The sequence below is a fragment of the Ovis canadensis genome, chromosome 3 (genome assembly GCF_042477335.2).
Source record: "Ovis canadensis isolate MfBH-ARS-UI-01 breed Bighorn chromosome 3, ARS-UI_OviCan_v2, whole genome shotgun sequence".
NCBI classification, from domain to species: domain Eukaryota; kingdom Metazoa; phylum Chordata; class Mammalia; order Artiodactyla; family Bovidae; genus Ovis; species Ovis canadensis.
In genome coordinates, this window is record NC_091247.1 from 61,265,117 (window position 1) to 61,281,625 (window position 16,509).

General features: G+C 46.0%; 1 pseudogene; it reads right to left on the reverse strand.

Annotated features, from left to right (window-relative positions):
• Positions 1-329: 329 nt before the first annotated feature.
• On the reverse strand, positions 330-1,617 carry LOC138438117 (interferon regulatory factor 6 pseudogene; annotated as a pseudogene).
• Between the last annotated feature and the right edge of the window lie 14,892 nt (positions 1,618-16,509).

Consider the following 16,509-nt stretch of genomic DNA (forward strand, 5'->3'; position numbering starts at 1 on the left):
AATGAATATGAAGCCCAGAGTTTAAATGACTTGGTTCAAGGTCACCCCATTGGAAGCAAAGCTGCAGTTAGAACCCTGTTGTCCAGACTCCAGGCTAAATCTCCTTCTATTGATACTACATGATACTACCTTGGGAGGTTTAAAGAAGAAGAGGAAAGTATGAAGGGTGATTTTTTTCATAAATTAAATCAATTTTAAAAGCTAGGCATACTTGGAGAGTCAGAGACTACTAATATTGTTAGAAGGAAGAAAGGCTTGAAAGCTGGTTAAATCTGAAAAATAAAAACTATTCATGTAAAATATTGTAAAAAAAGGAAGATGGTATTCATGATTACTGGGTTGGCAGGGCAGCGGGCAGTTGCATGCTGGGGCCGGGCTGCATGGGCTGCCAGCTTTCCTGGGTTTGCAGGATGCGGTACAGCTGCTTCAGATGAGCAACGATGTTATCCTTGATGTCTGGAGTTGATATCTGTAGGCGGACACTGCCACCATCAAAGGATCGTGTGAAGTCACCAGAAAACATCCCATAGATCATCCGAGCCACCACCGGAATGACCTGAACCAAGATGAGTTTCCTTTTCTGGGGTTTCCTATCTTTTGTCTCTCAATCAGGTTGGGGGCAACAAGTGATGGGGCACATGGCCCAGACCAGTACACCTTGCACTGGCACAGCCTGATGGCATAGATGGTGTGCCTGCTGACCTCCAGAATCAGTCCTCTATCCATGACGTCTAGCAGCTTGCTGGTGAACAGCTTCTGCTTCTTATTGGTGATGTGCTCTGGCCCTGGGAACTTGACCTGTTCCAGGCTGATGGGACCAAAGAGCTCCTCCTGGTCAGGCATGGGACCCAGGTCCCCACAGAAGAGCCGGCAGCCTTGGGGGTTGCTCACGGTCATGGTCTGCCCATACTCCTTCCCGCGGTACTGAAACTTGATGTCCAGGTCAGTCGTTGGGAGTGAGCTGATCCACAGCTCTGGAGAGCTATAGAAAGGCTGTATAGGTGCCTGGGGCACTTCCATCTCCAGAGGTTCCGTTTTGGGCCACACTGCTTCAGGGCTGCAGTTGCCCACACTGCAGTTGCCCGCACTGGCTGGTGCTATGGGAGAACCACTGATGTTCAGGAAGGGGAAGGTGTCCTGGATGGGGACGTGGTGCTGTGACTGGTCCAGCTCATCTTCCTCATCTTCTTCATCCACATCATTGTCTTCCTCATCCCAAGGAGCAGACCCAGTGGATCCTGGGTTCATGATCAAGCCCTGGGGTTGGGGGATGTCACACACTTGATATATCTTCACTGGGTTCATGGGCACCTCCTTGGTGCCATCATACATCAGGTTGAATTCTCTGCTCTTGTTGAGAGCATAGCGGAGTTGGGCCTTCTGTTTAGCTGGGTCAGGGTCATCCACCCCTTCCTGGTACTTCCCTGTCTCCACAGCTCAGGCCTTGAAAATGGTGTTTTCCTCCTCTTGCTGGGGGCTGTGCCGGGTGGCATGTTTCCAGGGGATCTGGAAGCATTTAGAGTCCCTGTGTAGCCAGATGAGCCCTGGGTACAGGCCACTATCCACTTGGGCCACCAGCCAGGGCTTCAGCCGAACTCTGCAGGGGTGGAGGGCCATGATATAGATGAGCAGGTGGTGTATCCACAGGAATCTGAGAGCTGGGCCTCAAGTCAGGTTCCTGTTCTCTGGGCCACCCAAAGGTTCTGTCTTCAATCCGGCTGCCAGAAGTGAATGTCCCTCTGAACCAAGTCCCCAGGTACGATCACCCACCGCCACGGTGCTCCTCGACCCGCAGGGCGAGCAACGCCTGGCTGTGCGCTGGTAGGGACTGCGGGCTCCTCTCCCTGCCCCAGCGCCGGCCCTCACCTGCCCGGCCCAGGTGAGCCTATTCAGGGTTTTCTCTAGTTTCGGGGAGTGGGAGATACTCTCTTGCAGTGCCAGGGCTTCTCACTGTGGCAGCTTCCTTTGTTGCAGAGCAAAGGCTCTAGGGTACATGGGCTCAGGAGTTGAAGCTCCTGGGCTCTAGAGCACAGGCTCAGCAGTTGTGCACACGGGCTTAGTTGCTCTGGGATCTTCCTGGACCAGGGATCGAACCCATGTCTTCTGCATTGGCAGGCAGATTCTTTACCACTGAGCCACCAGAAGTCCCTGAATAAAATAAATAATGATAATAATAAAAGAACGTCGGGCACTCCTTCTGTTTACTTCCAGAAAATTTCAAGGGTATGATTTTAACAATGCTCTGTTTTTCTTATTTTCTTTTCCTTTTAAAAAAACATGAACATAGCTAATAGTGGGTTGGAGAAGGAAATGGTAACCCACTCCAGTGCTCTTGCCTAGAGAATCCCATGGACGGAGAAGCCTGGTAGGCTACAGTCCACGGGGTTGCAAAGAGTCGGACATGACTAGGCGACTTCACTTTCACTTTTCAATTATTTCATTGTATCAAGTAAACATTCAGAACCAATGCCTGGGTGACATGCTCCAGACAGTTTTAACAGGAAAGGCACCTGTATTTCAGTCCATCAGGGTGACCAGGTGTACTTTAGAGAATGATGGTGTTGCTTCTAAAGGCTGTTGTTTATTCCCCTGACAGCACAGATTCCTATTTTTATAATAAGAGTTTCCAACTGGTGGAGGCATTGTCTTGTCCAGATAAAATTAATATATCATGAGAAAGTTCCAATGCTGGGAGTAAAGTGTCTAGTGGAAAGGGCACTTCTTAAATTTTTACAAAGTAGGGGAAAACTCTTGTTACCGAGGTGAGGCTCATGGTGGGTAGAACTCTTTGGGAAAAGAAAGATCTTGGGTTCCATGTTGATCTGTTAAAATAGTTCAATGGCATAGTCAAGAAGGAATTGAATAGATTCAACTAAAATTAAGTTAGAGATGAAGATAAAGGGAAGAACAGCACCTAGACCATGGCGGTGATGTGATGTGGATGGAACCACCCAGAGACAGACTATAGAGTCATAGGAGAGGGCCAGCTTTGGAGGAGATCCAGAGTTTTATACAGAGCAGAGGCGGAATCAACCAACAGAGTCAGGTTGCAGGTACAATCAGAGTCAGGAAGAAGAGTCCTAGAGGGCTTCATGGAGGAGGTGGGAATTGAGCTTGGTCTAGTGTGTGTGTGCGTATAGTTGCTCAGTTGCGTCTGACTCTTTGTGACCCCATGGACTGTAGCCCTCCAGGCTCCTCTCTCCATGGGATTTTCCATGGAGTGGGTTGCCGTTTCCTTCTCCAGGGGATCTTCCCAATCCAGGGATTGAACTTGTGTTTCTTATGTCTCCTGTTTGGCAGGTGAGTTCTTTACCCTGTGCCACCTGGGATGCTCTCAGCTTGGTCTTAGTGGATGGTTAGTATCTGAGCACCTGGAGGGGAGAACAAAGGGAAGGCACAGGAGACATGGAATGAGATGAATAAAGCATGGAGGTGAGCAGGGGTCTATGTGCTTGTTTCAGGCAATCCTGATGAACCCAAGTGATGAATTCAGAACCGCTCCCTGTGGAGGAGTCACCTCCACCCTCCAGGAGCCCAGGCCTGGAGGCAGAGGACAGACAACAGAGGCATGAGCTCAGCCCTGTTTCAGAGGAAAGGCTGATCCACAGCAGCGGGAGGGGGAGGCCGATGGGGAGGGCTCTGTGGACGGAGGGACGTTCAGTCGGGGACCGAGCTGGGCAGATGATGGCAGTGAAGGGTGGGGCGTGGGAACAGTGAGATCAGAGGCGCGGAAGCCATCAGAGCTTAGCCCAGTGTGTGCACCACCCAGAGAAAGGCAGCTCCCCCCTTGTCCCTCCCTAGGAGGCAGGTGGACAGAGGCCAAGCTGGAGACATAGGCTCAGCACTGGGCTCGCACCTACATTTCATTAATCCTTAAATAGGTCAAATCCCTTTCCCACCGTCCATGGGGTTCATCGATTTTTGTGGTACAGAATTTCACTGTGTTACAAAAAATCTATTTCCAATTTATAAGAGCAAGAGATGAAACAGCTGTTACTCAGCTTTTCTTTATTGACTGAGGAAGTGGAAAAAAAGAAAATGCTTCAGAAAACAGGAGAAGAGGAGGAAATTGGATGGATTCTTCAAACCATAGATCCCACAGACAAAATCTTTTCTTTATCTCCACTTTCCAAGTATTTAGTGCAGGGTCAGGGGGCGAGGTTTTGTCTGCTTCTATTTCATCTTTCCCAAGCCCGTTTGACTCGGATGCTAGAGGTGAGTTGAGCGGGTAATTTATGCTTTTGGAAGAACATCAAACAGATGCAAGTAGCTCATTCCATCCATCTCTGAAAGACAGGCAGTTAATTAGGATAGGCCTGCAGCTTTGATGTGAGGCAGAAGAATCATAAGGAGTTCAGAAGTTCTCAATTCAGAGACATTTTCAGAAGGAGAGCTAGCTCACAGTTGTGCTGTGATTCCAAATAGCAAAAAGAGCTGGACCATCCAGTCAACCAGATCTGAGAACCATGGCTTTAAGATGTGGGTAACTGCCTGAGTGCCCCTCCCTAAGGAAATGGCAACTCATGCCAGTATTCTTGCCGGGAGAATCCCATGGACAGAGGAGCCTGGTGGGAGTCAATAGGGTTGCAAAGAGTTCAACATGACTGAAATGATTTAGCCCGCATGCACATAGCTGATTAACAACCTCGTGGTAGTTTCCGGTGAACAGCAAAGGGACTCAGCCACACATGTACAGAGACACAGGGATTTTAATGATGTTGCAACTTTGCCATCAGCTTGTAGGTTGAGGAACCTTGATTCTGTAAGCCCATCTTACAGTTAATCCTAGCCCGAGAGGAAAAACCTTCATTATGATCCCTAGAGTCTGGAATGTTGGAGCCTGAAGGCGTTTGTTTCCAAGAGCCCACAGTCCTGCAGGAGGATTTGTCCTTTTTACTCACAAACAGAACACCTGGCTGTCTGGGTTTTTCTGGTTTCCTAGTAATTCTGTATGAGTTTGAGTGCTGCCTTTTCCATTTCTACAGAAAAAGGCATTGATATTTCAGTAGAGGTGGCATTGAATCTGTAGATTGCTTTGACAAGTGTTATCATCTTGGAATTTTGCTTCTGGAACATGTTTTTTTCAAGGTGTAGATTATTGAATTACTTGAGTTTTTAATTTCATGTTTCCATAAATACAACCTCACACTGATGACTAATCTTTATCTACCAAGCAGCATGTTCAATGACACTGTCGACGTGTCAAGCACATGTAATAAGCTTCATAAGCTTCAAATGGCAGTTACTGCCAACATAAGTTACAGGGGAAAATCAACTCTCAAAACCTTCCGATGGAAGCAGAACATATTATGCCTTTAAAAATAGATGTCTTTTCACAATGGTTCAGAAATTTTCAAATGGAGAGAAGAAATTCAAAAAATTGTTTACGGAGGTGTCAGATGTTCATTAAATGTCATGTAAAATTAGCAGGATGATAAATCTGATTCTGCAGCTCTGGAAAAAGTACAAGGAAATCTGTGTTTGGGAGGAAAGTATATAACCCTGCCCCCCCCCCACACTTGTATATGTACATGTGTATATAAATTATATATGTAATTTATATAGTTATTTTTATTGTATAAGTAAATTATATGATTATGTATATGTATTTATACCTTGTATATGTAATTTATACCTTATCTCATTTCTGATTTTACAATAGCCAAAGTATTTTAGCTTTCCATCAGCCTACTCTGAAATTTTGCAGCAAATTATAATTTATATTTACAATACTAACTTTAATAAACTTTCTAATTTTTCCATTTAAGTGAATTTCTTACTTACAAAAACTTTTCTAGTGAACATGATGTCAAATGATGTTATCAAAATATTTCAATAGTTGTGATCAAAAGAGGTTGCTAGAAAGATACAGAAAAAAATCTTTGCTAGAAAATAGTCTCGTTTTTGAGGAGCGCTTTTGGTTGCTTGGGGTACTAGTCAATCCTTGGTTGCAAGAGATAGAAACAGACTTAGGCAAGTTCATCAGAAGAGGAAGGATGTTGAGCTGTTGATGACAACAGTGAGAGGGCTGAGTGAGAATCAGCCTTTTTTTAAAAAATTGGAGGATAATTGCTTTACAACGTTGTATCAGTTTTTGCTGTACAACAGTGTGAATCAGGTACATGTGTATGTATACCCCCCCTCCCTCTTGGACCTCCCTCTCGTCCTCTTCCATCCCACCCTCTAGGTCATCACAGAGCACTGAGCTGAGCTCCCTGTGTTTTGCAGCAGCTTCCCACTAGTTATCTGTATGTATGTCAATGCTGCTCTCTTGATTCGTCACACCCTCACCTTCCCCTGCTGTGTCTACAAGTTCATTCTCTACATCTGCGTCTCCATTTCTTCCCTGTAAATAGGTTCATCAGTACTATTTTTCTAGATTCCACATATATGCATTAATAATTGAAAATGAAGCAACTGACAAAGGATTAATCTCCCATATTAATCTCAGAGAGCTCAGTATTAGGTAGTCCTGAGAAAAGTAGGAGGGGGGGCTGTGGACGGAGCCCAGCTCGGGGCCACTGGTGGCCTGGCCAAGATGCTGTCAGGGCTCATGTCTCAATGATCTTGTGGACTTTGTGCCACAAACGCAAACCTCAGAGTCCAGGGGCAGAACATGCAGTTGGTCAGTGCATGGGTGTGTGCCCACCCTCCCGGTTGTAGGCTGGGAAAGGAAGCATGCATTGTTGCCAGTTTCCCTACTGCTTCCCATGAAGACTTGTAAGGAGGAATTCCTTCCAACTTGAAAGAATATGTGAATCAGATGGGCACATCCTCAAAACTGTGAGCTATTTCCTGCACCCACACCTTTGATTACTCAGCACCTGCCTAAACCTTCCTTCTAACCTCACAATTTTGAAGTGACAGCTCCCACCTGAAACAACATGGCCCTTCCCCACAGGATCCAGTCCAAGCCACCATCACTCAATCAACCAGCTCCAGGCATCTCAGGAGACACAGGGGTTTCTGCAGCAGTTGTAATGCCGTCGGAATATTCTGCAACTTATAGTCACAGTTTCAACATGAATATCACTAGAATATCCGTTATGCCAGGGCTTCCCAACCTCCAGAATCTAGTTCCTGATAATCTGAGATGGGGCTGATGTAATAATAATGGAAGCTTCCCAACCTCCAGAATCTAGTACCTGATAATCTGAGATGGGGCTGATGAAATAATAATAGAAATAAAGTGCACAATAAATGCCATGTGTTTGAATCATCCTGAAACCATCCCTGTCCATGGAAAAATTGTCTTCCATGAAATTTGCCCCAGGGACCTCTGCCTCATACAATGTGGGGAAGAAGGCAGGGAAGAGAAAGGAGACCACTAAAAAATATGAACAGATGCTCCTCCGGGCAGGGAAGGAAGCATGCACAGAGGCCACACTCCCATTCCATTTTCCCGGGGATAACTTAGCTTTTCATTTGCATCTCAGCCTCAGTAAACTGGCCCGTGTTCAGGTGTCACACAAGGCGTGGCAGCCTAAGGACCAGGGGTCGTCTGGGCTCCATTCTCTTTTTCCTGCCCCCATAGTGTAACAGCTCCCACTGTCTCCTCCATGGCAGGACCATGGTACCCCAGCAGACTCTGCAACCTCTCTTCTCTGCTCACTTTTTTGACCAAATGACCTGAGAACACAAATGGCTAAGATGCTGGTGACATTCCTGTGTCCCCCACTGGAAGCCTTCCTCTCTTGGTTAGGAAGCCTCCAAACAAGAAAAGCACTGGGACTTCCCTGGCAGGCCAGTTGCGAAGTCTTTGCACTTCCAGTGCAGAGGGTGTATGGGTATGATCCCTGATCGGAGAACTAATTCCACATGCCTCATGGTGTGGTCAAAAATAATGAATAAATAAAATTTAAAAAATGAAAGGTTTAAAAAGAAACAAAAAAAGCACTGAATTGCAGTAATCAGCAATAAAAATATTTCACCGGGTCTGTCAAGAAGGCCAAGCTTTATCTTGACTATTGGACTACGGGCTCCAATTAGGCTGAGAATTAAGTTGACAAACAGTAGGTTTACAGAAGGGTGTGCAGATTCGTGGGCTTCCTTGATGGCTCAGACAGTAAAGAATACACCTGCAATGTGGGAGACCTGGGTTCAGTCCCTGGGTTGGGAAAGTCCCCTGGAGGAAGGCATGGCAACCCACTCCAGTATTCTTTCCTGGAGAATCCCATGGACAGAGGAGCCTTGTGAGCTACAGTCCATGGGGTCACAAAGAGTTGGATACAACTGAACAGCTAAGCACAGCACACAGCACAGTGCAGATTCTTGCAGGCACGTGGGAGCCTCCGGAGGCCTCGGTGCTCACACAGCAGGTTGAACAGAGTTTCCGTCGTGGGGAAGAAACTAAAATACTGAGGCTAAAGGAAGGTCAAGGTCAAACTTCATCAGAGTTTGTACAGATTACTCTCCACCTCGACTCCCCTTCTCAGGGAATGGGAATGCTTCTTTTCTCCTAGAACCAGAGGGCATCATTCATAGCAAAGCTTCATTTCCTGCCTCCAGGAGGAAAATAGGTGATCTGAGCACACTTCTTGCACCTGCTGTCTTTCAGGTGCCTTTAGATCAAAATGATCCTTAAGCCAAAGTGGTCTGTTTGGAATGGCCTATTCTGCTAGCCTCAGACATGAGGCGTGATCATAAGATGGGTACCCTCATTTTCACCTTAGAACTATTTATTTTGGCCAGGGGATGAGAAAGCACCACATACTGATGACTGGTTCACCACATACATCAAAACCCTGGACAGCATCCCAAACTTGTGTTAGCGCAAGTCTGTGTGCCCACACACAGTGAGGCCAAGCAAATTGAAACATTGGAGTTTGAAGCAGAGGTTTGTTGCAGGGCCCTACAAGCAGAAGGGCGGTTCATGCCCTAAAAAGCCCCTAGCTCCCCCAAACTGCCTGAAGCTTTCAGCAAAACACTTTTAAAAGCAGGTAAGGGAGAGGGTCTCAGGGTGTGTGATTAGCTCGCCCACAATCCTCTGATTGGCTGATGGGGAGGCTGCTGGTGGTGTCACAGGGTGAACATCGTCAGTCCTTAGGCTATAGGAGGCCTGGGCTGTGTGTTCAGGGTCTCATGTAGTTAACACCTTCCACTTAGTGCTCAGGAAACATGCATCAAATACTGCCGTCTATGTATTTCAGAGGAGCTGCAGCAGAGAATGTGGGGGAGGGGTTCTGTCCCCACCCCATCCCCAAGGCCCTATGAGTCCTGCTCAGTAGCTCCAGCCACTGCCCCTCATGTCCTCTGGACCACACTCAGACCTGAGATCACATGCCCCTGCTGGGACACAAAGGGATTGAACCTGGGTCTCCTGCATTACAGGCAGATTCTTTACCACTGAGTCACCAGGGTATAAAGGCTCAAAGTGGAAGCTATGTGTTGTTCTTCCCACTCTGCAGGTCTGTCGGCCGGTTCCTCTGCTGGCTTCTCCTGGGTGGTTCCAGGGCTACATGCAGCCGTGGAGTCACCCAGACTGGATGGTTCACCTCATCCCCACCTCTGATAGATGGTGTTAGGCCAATAGGCCCTGATGTTTCTTGTAGGCCAGTATGACTGAGCGACAGACACTTCCTCTTTGACTACTTTCAGCTTGCTTTGCAGCACTTGCTCTGCAGATAACTGCTGTACTAACAGTGCAAATGTTCAAAGAGAGCAGAAAACTGTAAAGAAGAGGAAATAATAGGAACTGAGCTATTGACAACACTCCCCCGTTTGCCGATTTATTCTGTTCAGTGAGTTTGTGCAGATTCTGACCAGCATCACTGAGAGGTGATTAGCTCCTTCCTGGGGGCAATGCAATGCAGATCTCCTTACAGCAGGCACAGATCCTTTGTAGGCAGGAAAAGGGTCAGAAAGAAGAAAAAAAATTTCTTTCATATTTACCTGGGCTTCCTTATTTCATGCAAGAGGAGGATTCCTGTTGTACTTTGTTTAGAGAGAGTTGAAAACAAATCATCCCCACAAAGACATAGTTTCATTTTACTTTAAAATTTAAACATCTGAAACGTCTGTGAAAAAGCAAGCATCTGCTCTGTTTAGCATCTGTGAATGTCCTCTTCTATTAATTATTTAGATATATTAGACTGAGGAGATCAAAATATAAAAATAATAACAAGACCAGCAACGATTCATTTCGTTAGCTATCAGACCCTGTGCTAAATAATTTACACACACTGTCTAAATTAATCATTGCAATAATTCAATGAGTAGGTGCTGTTATGACCTCTTTTTTCACACATGAAGAAACAAACGTCAGAGAAAATAAATGCTGTACTCAAGGTTGCCTAGCTAGTGAGGAGGTAGGCACGGACCTGGTCTTTCTCATCAATAACATGATCCCGTGCTGTTGGTGGTGACATTACAGGGTGCTGGGTGCTGAACTTGCCTGTATAGCAGTGAGCGTCTGGGGGTTCTGATCCCCACCACATCTGGATCAATTAAATGAATAAAGCAAAGCAGGAGAGGGGTTCTCTTCTCTGACCAGCCACTCTGTTTGATGCTCATCTCTTCCCACTAGACCACAAGATCTCCTGAATACTGTTAAAATTTGTTTTTTTGTTGTTATGTTTATAGATCTTTTAAAAATATGTTAAGTATCAGGATAAAGATAAGCTCCTCATTTTCTCATCATGCCCATGCAGAGATAATCACTAGTTAATTATTTGGGCACTTAAAATTATTTTTAAGTCATGTATGTATTTACGTATGATATAAAGGTCTTCCCCAGTGGCTCAGATGGTAAAGAATCTGCTTGACAATGCAGGAGACGTGGTTTCTATCCCTGGGTCAGGAAGATCCCTTGGAGAAGGAAATGGCAACCCACTCCAGTATTCTTGCCTGCAGAGGCAACTATACTGAGGAGCCTGGTGGGCTACAGTCATGGGGTCACAAACAGTCAGACAAGACTTAGTCACTACACAGTAACAACAGCAGCCATCAAGTGCAGCGGTCTAACGGGCCTAGCAGCTCAGGGGTGGATGGGGAGGCCAGTAACACTGAAGCAGCACAACAAAGTGAACAAAGGCTGAGGGCCTAGAAGCTTGGATTGGATCTTGCTCCTGCAGCATATCAGTTTTCTATTTTTTTTTATTGCAGTATAGTTGCTTTACAATGCTGTGTTAGCTCCTGCTGTACAGTAAAGTGAATCAGCTATACATATACATATATCCTTTCCTTCTTCAGCTTCCCTCTCACCCCCAGCTTTCTCATTTTTGTTGTTATTTTGCCTTCCAGTCTCTACAAATTCCCCTTATATCCACTGATTTTTCTGTTCCTTTGACTTTTGTGATCATTTCACGTGTAGTGTCTCATTCTTCAAGGTGGTTTCTCCAGCACAACACCGAGGAGTTAGGATGGGAGCTGTGTATGTGTTGGGGGAGTTGATGGGATGTTGGCTTTCTCTTTGCATATGAGACCTGCTCCTTCCACTGGGCTGTGACAAGAGATGGGAAGTAGAAATTGCACTTGACACACGCAGTTCAGGAGTTTAGGAGTTTTGGGGGTATTTGAGCAGCAGAGTAGTGTCGCAGGGAGAAAAGGCTCTAAAAAGCCTGACACAGGACTTCCCTGTTGGTCTAGTGGCTGAGACTCCACGCTCCCAGTGCAGGGGGCCCAGTTTCGATCCCTAATCAAGGAACTAGATCCCACATGCCAATAACTAAGACTTCGAATTCTGTGAGCATGCCACAACTAGGAACCAGGGTAACAAAATAAATATATAAATATTGAAAAGAAAAAGAAAGCCTGACCTAAGAGTCCCAAGTAGAGGCTTTGAGTCAGATGGGTACTGCAAGCTGAACTCTATCACTTTCTGGCTGTGGGGTTGCAGGCTGGTGAATTAACCTCTGTAATCCCAATATTCTTGAGGCTAATATTATAACTACCTTAGAAGGTGGTTTGGGAGGACCACCTGCCCGCCATTAACACAATGCTTGCCTAAACGAGCTCTTGTATTTTGTATCTAAAATTGAGACTCTGCAGATCCTTTCTGTAAAGAACCAGATAATACATATTTTAGGATCGGCGGCTATTAGGTCTCTGTAGCAACTATTCGAATCTGTATGGAGTAGCCATGGCTAAGACATCAACACGAGTGTGGCTGCAGCCCAATAAAACTTTACTGACAAAGGAGGCTGTGGGCTGTAGTTTGCCAACCCCTGCTCAGATGAAGGCTCAGCGGAGATTTGCTGCCAGAGGGCTTCCCTCCTGCCAGATTCTGTATACCTGGGGTTTTGTAAGCACAGCATGGAGCGCCCAGGGCTGTCTCCCCTGGCACCTCTAGCCTGAGGCAGGTGGAGTTGGCCTCCTGCTCCCCACTCTTTGGCCTCATCTTTGTCCCAGGCCGCCTCATCTCAGCATCCTTGCAGGGCCCCGGCTCTAGTATTCCCGAATCAGGCCTGCATTTCAATGACCTGGAAGCTGGCATCTTGCACCTTGTGGGGAAAGAAAACTGATGGCGAGTTACAGTGTGGGTTCCCTGTGACTTAGCACATCACTCAGAGGGAATTCAGGGCCTCCCGGCTGCTCACGTCAGTCCTCACAGTCAACCCTGGACACTTCCCCTCCAGGATTCCTTCACATTCTAACCGGAAAATCTCTGGGAATTTCCTTCCGGGGGCCTAACTAACTAATTTCCCTTCATGAGGAAAGGGCAAAGACACTAAGGATAACGTGACATAGTAGTGGGTAAGGTGACTTCAGTGGCTCCAGGCCTCCCTCTGCTGCTGCTGCTGCTAAGTCGCTTCAGTCGTGTCCGAATCTGTGCGACCCCAGAGATGGCAGCCCACCAGAACACTGGAATGGGTTGTCATTGCCTTCTCCAAGGCCTCCTTCTAACCATTCATTTATCATGTGTGCAGGCATCCTAAGTTGCTTAGTTGTGTCTAACTCTTTGCAACCTCATGGACTGTAGCCCACCAGGCTCCTCTGTCCATGGGATTCTCCAGGCAAGAATACTGGAGTGGGTTGCCATGCCCTCCTCCAGGGGATCTTCCCGACCCAGGGATTGAACCTGTGTCTCCTGTTTCCTGTATCGGCAGACAGGTTCTTTACCACTGAGTCACCTGGGAAGCCCTTATTTGTAGTCTCTAAGACTAAAAGCTCTGTCATGCTGGTGACAATAAATTAATCAATGTGCTGGCCTATAAGTAACATTAGGACCCCTCTGCCTAATTTTGCCCTTTGTGCTGGAGGGCTTCCCTCCTGCCGGATTCTGTGCACTTGTGGTTTCCTGAGCATGGCACGGAATGCCTAGGGCTGTCCCTCCTCTGAATTTCATGCTCAATCTCCTGGTCTGGCAGGTAACCCGCAGGTAACTACCTGTTTCAGGCCGGGTGTGTCCAGGTTCAGAGCGGGAAGGCCTGCTGTCCTTACTCCTTTCACAATCTTCTAGTTAGATCTCGGCTCTGTGCCATTTTTTTTCTTGAGATGCCTCATGATTTTGCCCCTCATTCATTACTTTGTGCAACTTCTACTAATTAAAACAGAGACGAATCTAGACAAATGAAAACATGTTTTATTTACAGGGAAAAAAGTCTGTACATTGTGTACACATAAAAATATACAAAACCAAACTAGAAAATATCAAAGTGTTAAACTGTGTACAAACACGTTTAAAAGGTGACTCCTGGAAAACCTCAAGCCTTAATTCATGTTGAAGAGTGCACATTTCATTTTAAAAAGTATCATACAAAAAAATTCCCAAAGCTGTTAAAAAAGTTGACTGGTTTCCAAGGATTTTTTTTCCAAGAAAAATTTCACAAGGATTTTTATCTAGACTATAACATGATGTGTGGTGTCATAAATGTTAGGTTTTAACAGTTCTGATGCAGTTAATTTGTGTGAAACCTAAGCTGGGAGACTATTTTCCATAGATCCAAATGAGCATTTCTTCCCCTAATCTTGCAAAAACCATGAATTCTAGATCAACTTCTCATCAAAGGTCAGAGTTCAATTAGGTTTCTGATGAGGACACAACCGTTAGGTTGTAGTTCTACCCTCAGAGCACCTTGTAAATATTTCTGCCATACTTTTTAATGTAGCCAAAAGGTGAGAGATATGAGTGCATGGGAGAACTGGATTTTTTTGTTTCACAGAAAGACATATAACATTTGCTTACTTCTCTTAAAAAACTGGTGCTTGCATAATTTAAAAAATTTATTGTCAAGGTTTTAGAAATAAAGTTTGATGAAAAAAAAATGTTTAAAAGCAACCATGTATGTAGATATGTATATATACAATTATATAACTATATCTACATGCACACTTGTTATAACAAGAGTCAGGACTGTATCAGTATCTTTCATTCCTTAAATTCCATTAGCCTGAGCTCACAGAGAAATTTTCTGTATTTCTTCTTACTAAAAGGCTTCAGTTACTTAATAAAACAAGAATCAGAACTTAGAATTTATTCCCTCAACCGATTAATATCTTTCATTTACCAGTTGTATAAATAATGCCTGAGAGACAGACACACAGACACATGCAGAATAATTTCAGGATGGAAATATCCGGAGGATAACACCCAAGTGTGAACTCAGGCACACTTTCTCTAAGCACTGAATGTCTACAACTGCCCTCATTGGCTGTGGAACCTCTGGGTAAGAGTCGTCAACGATCAGAAAGTGAGAAGTCGACATAGGCAATCTCGTTGAATATATTCAGACACTACGTGGCTTGCACACTCAGCCACGGGTTTCTCGGTCATCACCCTACCTCCTGGCTCTGCCTCTCGCCATAGTTAAGCAGCAGTGGGACCGGGTCACTTTGGCCACCAGCCTCAACCATGCCTAGTGCCTTGATCTCCAAGAGAAAGGCTGGAGAGGGTGCTTTCATCATGACATCATCTGTGCACACGAAATCCTCCATCACCTACCATCCCTCACGTGATCCTGACCCCACTCTACACCGCCAGACTGGACCTAATTAATTCTGTGGCCGTGAGTGTTCCCATCCTTAAGGGACAGCCCACAACATCAGGAATTAATCTGTTCCACCAGAAGGAACTGGCTCATGGTCATGTAACAGAGTGACCCCAGGTGGCTTTAAACACTTTCATTTCCCAGCTTTGAGAAGGCTGACCATGACTTCAGCATGGCTTTGTCTAGATGCTACAGCTACTGTGGTGATGATACTGGGGAGCCCAGGGTTGATTAAAGGAGGGTGTGGGACATGCGGGGAGGGTGGGGCTGGGGTTCCCTGTGGCCTGCATACTGTGGACAATGACAGACCCTGGGACCGAAGCTGAACCAAAACCCCTCGCCAGCCCTGACGGAGGAGGGTACTTATGTAATCCCTTCCTGTCCACCTGTGGGCCCTTCGCCCTTAAGGTGATGCATAGGGCCAGCACTGGCATCCCTGGGGCAGCGAGGATGCTCTACCTATCAGACCCTCCCTTCCTACCTGCGGAAGGGCTGGAGAGCCTCAAGGGGAGGACCTGGGACCTGGACTCGAGTGAGTTGTCATGTCTGGTCAACATTTCATTGTGACAACAGCAACAACAAAAGATGGAATGAAGTTACCTCAATAAGTGATGCAGTCTTCAGTCCTGAGAGAGAAGAAAGGACCACCTAACGCCTCAGTTTATGGAGCATCTCTTTACAGCAAGGGTGGAAGGTCTGGAAGGGGTGAAGCCTGAAAGAAATGCAGTGGGCACCATTTCCTTTAATTCCTTCATGGAAAGGCCAGCTGCTTATTGCCATTTGTGTATTTAGAGGGCTTAATCACTGTCTGCAGACATGAAGAGTCAACACATCAACTATAACTGCCTAATAGTTTCAAGGAGCTAAACAACTTAAACTCTTAAGCAGAAGAATGCCCAGCCTGCAATGTATGAATACTTGTACCACGTTGTCTCAGTGTTTTTAACAGACCCTGGTTCCCAAGAGTCTTTAAGGCCATAATAAATCCAAAACCTTTAATTAAATTTTCTTTATCCTCTTCAGTCTTTCTTATAACCTCTGTGAGCTAAAGGTACATTTTAAAAGTGCATGGGTTACAACAAAATGTATTTGGAGGCGTTTGAAGTGTTTTCTGGGGCTTCTGAACTTTATCTATGCTGACCCGCCAGCAAATTTCCTTTTGCCCAGTATCTCATGCCAGCAGAAGGGGCTGTTCTGGACACAAGGAGGCCCAGAGGGAAACCCAGAAGGAAGATGAGTAAAGAAACTTCAGTGTCACGGCCATCTGAGGTCAGAGCCTGCACAGTGTGGGAAGGGCCCAGGGTCACCCTGCACCAGCCACTTCCCAGCGTCAGGACTCACTGGACACTGCACAGGGCTGTGTCCCTTCAGGAAACGAGGGAGAAAAGTGGCCTGCTCATATCTGCTTGGATATTAGTTGGCAGGCTGGACAGAATTATCCACCCCTTATCATAAAGCTGGAAGTGAGGCTTTCACAGTAGGCTTATAGTGGATATTGTCACAATCAAAGCTTTTCAATGACCCCAAATTCACTGTGACAATAAGCCACAGGAGATGTCTGGGACTTGGCCCGATTTCTGCT